The sequence below is a fragment of the Hyla sarda genome, chromosome 2 (genome assembly GCF_029499605.1).
Source record: "Hyla sarda isolate aHylSar1 chromosome 2, aHylSar1.hap1, whole genome shotgun sequence".
Lineage (NCBI taxonomy): Eukaryota > Metazoa > Chordata > Amphibia > Anura > Hylidae > Hyla > Hyla sarda.
Window position 1 is genome coordinate 73,292,886 of NC_079190.1, and position 6,171 is coordinate 73,299,056.

At 40.9% G+C, this 6,171-nt stretch overlaps 1 protein-coding gene across 3 annotated transcripts in view; it reads right to left on the minus strand.

Annotated features, from left to right (window-relative positions):
- Positions 1-6,171, minus strand: part of FNDC3A (fibronectin type III domain containing 3A) — a 316,088-nt gene that overhangs the window by 309,250 nt on the left and 667 nt on the right. The window lies entirely within an intron of this gene.

Sequence of the window (6,171 nt, forward strand, 5' to 3'; positions counted from 1 at the left end):
TGCCCATAACAACCAACCAGATCGCTTATTACCTCTTTAAAGGGGTTCTCCCTTGTTTATACAGTTTTTTGTTATTATGTTTGTGTGTTATGTGTGTATAAGTACCGTATGTATTTTTTTATGTGTGTTGTGATTATGTATATATGTATTTTCTTACCTTTTGTGAAGATCCGGAAGCTGGCCCCTTTTTCTTCCAGTAGCTTGCTGTGTAACCTCGGCCTCCGCCATGTTGTGTTCGGTAAGTGGGATGTCGGGGGGTGTTCTTGCTTCTGTCCTTCCTATCTTCTGACGTCCGAGGCGAATCTTTTCTTCCTGTTTCTTCCGTGGCTCAGCGACGAATCTGCGGACTCTTCTGGCGCATGCGCAGGTAGTTTTTTTTTTTTTTTTTACCAATAAAGTTTTTTTCTCTAATTGACAAACTGTCTGCGCATGCGTGAGTATGCAAGTGCTACGCTAACAGCGTAGCGTACGTTAGGTCTACGCTAATAGCGTAGCTTCGTGCAAGCGCAGTTTGTCAATTAGAGAAAAAAAACTTTATTGGTAAAAAAAAAAAAAAACTACCTGCGCATGCGGCGGAAGAGTCCGCAGATTCGTCGCTGAGCCACGGAAGAAACAGGAAGAAAAGATTTGCCTCGGACGTCAGAAGATAGGAAGGACAGAAGCAAGAACACCCCCCCCCCCCCCCGACATCCCACTTACTGAACACAACATGGCGGAGGCCGAGGTTACACAGCAAGCCGCTGGAAGAAAAAGGGGCCAGCTTCCGGATCTTCACAAAAGGTAAGAAAACACATATATACATAATCACAACACACATAAAAAAATACATACGGTACTTATACACACATAACACACAAACATAATAACAAAAAACAGTATAAACAAGGGAGAACCCCTTTAAGGGTGTGTTTATGTCCACAGTTTTTTTTTTTATCCCCTTTTTGGTTCCGTTCTTGCTGTAAACGGATTAAAAACGTTTAAAAAAAAATCCCATTCAATGTCAATGGAATTTTTTCACCATCCGTTTACATCCATTTGTACCCATCTGCACTCACTTTCATTTTTTTGATGGCAGAAAAAAAACGGCACATGCAGTGTTTTTTCTTCCATCAAAAAAACGGAAGAAAAAATGGATACAGTAAATTTAACATTTAAGTCTATGGAAAACGGATCAGCTTTTAATGTCATCCGTTTGCATCCGTTTTTTGATCTGTTCTTTACTTCTGAGCATGCTCAGAACAAAAAAAAAAAATTTTTTTTGGGTTTATTAACTGAACAATAACGTCTCCAAACAGATACAAACGGATATTTGTTTGCATCCGTTATTGTCCGTTTTTGTTAAAGTTCGTTTTTACTTTTGACGGGAGAAAAACGGGATGGGTCTATACGCAGTGTGAACGCAGCCTGAGGGTACGTTCACACGCTATTTGTTTTTGCGGGTTTTCCGCTGTGTATTTGAAAGGGGCAGGCTCTTCTCAGCTGTTCATAGCAGATTTTCCACAGCGGAATTTACGCTGCGTAAAATCCACCCCATCCCCTACTGACTTCAATAGGGCTTGCGGCAGATTTTCGGCAGCGTAAATTCCTCCGTGGAAAATCTGCTGCGGACAGCCGAGGAGAGCCCGCCTCTTTCAAATACGCAGCGGAAAACCCGCAAAAACCAAGAATATGTGAACGCACCCTAAAAATGCCTCTGAAAAATAAGAGGCATTCTGATTGGTTGCTATGGGCAACTGGTCAACCTTTCCTCTGTACAAGTTTTCATAAATCTACCCAAAGCTCCCAATTCCCTTTCATACTATATTAAAGGGGTATTCTAGGAAAACAACTTTAGCAAATCCCCTTAGCAAACCTCTAATGCTTCAGACAGTTCCTGAGACAAGCAGAGGTGTCAGCAGAGAGCACTGTTGTCAGACAGAAAAGAACAACCCAACTTCAGCAGCTGATAACTACTGGAAGGATTAAGATTTTTATATAGAAGTAATTTACAAATCTGTTTAACTTTCTGAAGCCAGTTCATATATAAATAAATAAAAAAAGTTTTTTTCCTGGAATACCCCTTTAACCCCTTAACGACGCAGGACGTATATTTACGTCCTGCGCCGGCTCCCGCGATATGAAGCGGGATCGCGCCGCGATCCCGCATCATATCGCGTGGGTCCCGGCGCTCATCAACGGCCGGGACCCGCGGCTAATACCACACATCGCCGATCGCGGCGATGTGCGGTATTAACCCTTTAGAAGCGGCGGTCAAAGCTGACCGCCGCTTCTAAAGTGAAACTGAAAGTATCCCGGCTGCTCAGTTGGGCTGTTCGGGACCGCCGCGGTGAAATCGCGGCGTCCCGAACAGCTGATCGGACACCGGGAGGGCTCTTACCTGCCTCCTCGGTGTCCGATCGACGAATGACTGCTCCGTGCCTGAGATCCAGGCAGGAGCAGTCAAGCGTCGATAATGCTGATCACAGGCGTGTTAATACACGCCTGTGATCAGGATGAGAGATCAGTGTGTGCAGTGTTATAGGTTCCTATGGGACCTATAACACTGCAAAGACAATGTAAAAAAAAAGTGTTAATAAAGGTCATTTAACCCCTTCCCTAATAAAAGTTTGAATCACCCCCCTTTTCCCATAAGAAAAATAAAACAGTGTAAAAAAAAAAATAAAATAAACATATGTGGTATCGCCGCGTGCATAAATGTCCGAACTATAAAAATATATCATTAATTAAGCCATACGGTCAATGGCGTGCGCGCAAAAAAATTCCAAAGTCCAAAAAAGCGTATTTTGGTAACTTTTTATAACATTAAAAAATGAATAAAAAGTGATCAAAAAGTCAGATCAAAACAAAAATCATACCAATAAAAACTTCAGATCACGGCGCAAAAAATGAGTCCTCATACCGCCCCGTACGTGGAAAAATAAAAAAGTTATAGGGGTCAGAAGATGACATTTTTAAACGTATAAATTTTCCTGCATGTAGTTATGATTTTTTCCAGAAGTGCGACAAAATCAAACCTATATAAGTAGGGTATCATTTTAACCGTATGGACCTACAGAATAATGATAAGGTGTCATTTTTACCGAAATATGCACTGCGTAGAAACGGAAGCCCCCAAAAGTTACAAAATGGCGTTTTTTTTTCGATTTTGTCGCACAATGATTTTTTTTTCCGTTTCGCCGTGCATTTTTGGGTAAAATGACTAATGTCACTGCAAAGTAGAATTGGCGTCGCAAAAAATAAGCCATAATATGGATTTTTAGGTGGAAAATTGAAAGGGTTATGATTTTTTAAAGGTAAGGAGGAAAAAACGAAAGTGCAAAAACGGAAAAACCCTGAGTCCTTAAGGGGTTAAGCTGCTGCCAGAAGCCAGCGTTGGCAGCCATGACCACACAAGCAGTCACCCACTTTCAGCAAGGCCTGAACGACATCACTTTGTATTGTTATACACAGATTGCTGAATTGCTCCCCATTTCCTACTGATCCTACTTTGGGTCAGTCTTCACTGCAACTTGAAGTTCTATTCAGGAAACATTTTTATTTCAGTTCAGACAATAACACACACAGCTACAGAGGTGTAGATGTTTTCTGTATTTATTCTCATACACATAGTGGTGGTCAGATGGATCCATTGGTAGTTATTAACATTCCCGAACCATCGAGAAGTCTTATTTTATTTTCAGCATTTTTCTATTCCATTGCTGCTTTCATTTTCTTGCAAAAGCAACAACGGGATCGATGTAACTCCAGTTGTCACATTTACAACCCTGTCAGTGACAGACAACAAGCAGTCACTCTCTCCGCACCTACAGTCAGGAATCAGATTGTTGTTCTATGACAGTGTTTCTCAACCAGGGTGCCTCCAGCTGTTGCAAAACTACAACTCCCAGCATTCCCGGACAGCCAACGGCTGTCCGGGCATGCTGGGAGTTGAAGTTTTGCAACAGCTGGAGGCACCCTGGTTGAGAAACACTGTTCTATGATGAGGCAGGGGATTACGGCTGAAAAAATGGCAGCAGTAGCGCAAAGTACAAATTTCAATATTGCTGAAAAAAACCCATAAACTATTGTTTTCTATCATTTGAGGCATAGTTAATGCTCTTTACTTGTGTATCTCTTCATTGCTTCCTTATTGTACAGCAAGAGGTTGTAATAAGTAATAACTCGCAGTGTTGTTCTTCACACACAAATGACAATGAACTTCACTCCAAGCTATTGACAGATCAAACACAGGAACCGGCAGCGCTGACTTCAATGTAGAGTAAAAGAATAACAATGTGCACAACTATACAACACACTGTACACCGCCAAACTAACTGATACACCAGTACAATAACACTATATACCGCCACACCGGTACAACAACAATACTGTATACCGCCACACCGGTACAATAACAACACTGTATACCGCTACACCGGTACAATAACAACACTGTATACCGCCACACCGGTACAACAACAATACTGTATACCGCCACACCGGTACAACAACAACACTGTATACCGTCACACTGGTACAATAATACTGTATACTGCCACACCGGTACAATAACAACACTGTATACCACCACACCAGTACAATAATAACACTATATACCGTCACACCAGTACAATAACAACACTATATACCGCTACACCAGTACAACAACAACACTGTATACCACCACACCAGTACAATAACAACAGTGTATACCACCACACCGGTACAATAATAACACTATATACCGCCACACCGGTATAATAATAACACTGTATACCGCCACACCAGTACAATAACAACACTGTATACCACCACACCGGTACAATAACAACACTGTATACCGCCACACCAGTACAATAACAACACTGTATACCGCCACACCGGTACAATAATAACATTGTGTACCGCTACAATAATACCACACCAGTACAATAATACACAGTGTGCCACCACACCAGTACACCATATATTAAAACGCCGACACAGTTTAACATTATATCAATAATTACACGGTATACTGCTACACCGGTACAATAAAAAACTGTGTATTTCTGCACCGGTGAGTCAGTATACAGCGTTATTTTTGCACTGGTGCAGCAGTATACAGCGTTATTATTGTACCGGTGCGGCAGTGTACAGTGTTATTATTGTACCGGTGCGGCAGTGTACAGTGTTATTATTGTACCGGTGCGGCAGTGTACAGTGTTATTATTGTACCGGTGCGACAGTGTACAGTGTTATTATTGTACCGGTGCGGCAGTGTACAGTGTTATTATTGTACCGGTGCGGCAGTGTACAGTGTTATTATTGTACCGGTGCGGCAGTGTACAGTGTTATTATTGTACCGATGCGGCAGTGTACAGTGTTATTATTGTACCGGTGCGGCAGTGTACAGTGTTATTATTGTACCGGTGCGGCAGTGTACAGTGTTATTATTGTACCGGTGCGGCAGTGTACAGTGTTATTATTGTACCGGTGCGGCAGTGTACAGTGTTACTGTATGTGTATATAGTGTTATTATTGCACTGGTGTGGCAGAATACAGTGTTATTATTGTATCGGTGTAGCAGAATACATTGTTATTCTACCAGTGTGACAGTATACATTGTATTTAAGTACCAGTGTGGCAGTATGCAGTGTTATAATTGTATCCATGTGACAGTATACAGTGTTATTATTGCACTGGTGTGGCAGTGTACAGTGTTATTGTAAATGTATACAGTGTTATTGTATAAGTATACAGTGTTATTATTGTATCCATGTGAAAGTATAGTGTTATTATTGCACTGATGTGGCAGTATACAGTGTTATTACCATATCCGTGTGGCAGTATACAGTGTTATTGTATGTGTATACAGTGTTATTGTATGTGTATACAGTGTTATTGTATGTGCATACAGTGTTATTATTGTACTGGTGTGGCAGTATACAGTGTTATTGTATGTGTATACAGTGTTATTGTATGTGTATACAGTGTTATTGTATGTGTATACAGTGTTATTGTATGTGTATACAGTGTTATTGTATGTGTGTACAGTGTTATTGTATGTGTATACAGTGTTATTGTATGTGTATACAGTGTTATTGTATGTGTGTACAGTGTTATTGTATGTGTATACAGTGTTATTATTGTACTGGTGTGGCAGTATACAGTGTTATTGTATGTGTATACAGTGTTATTGTATGTGTATAC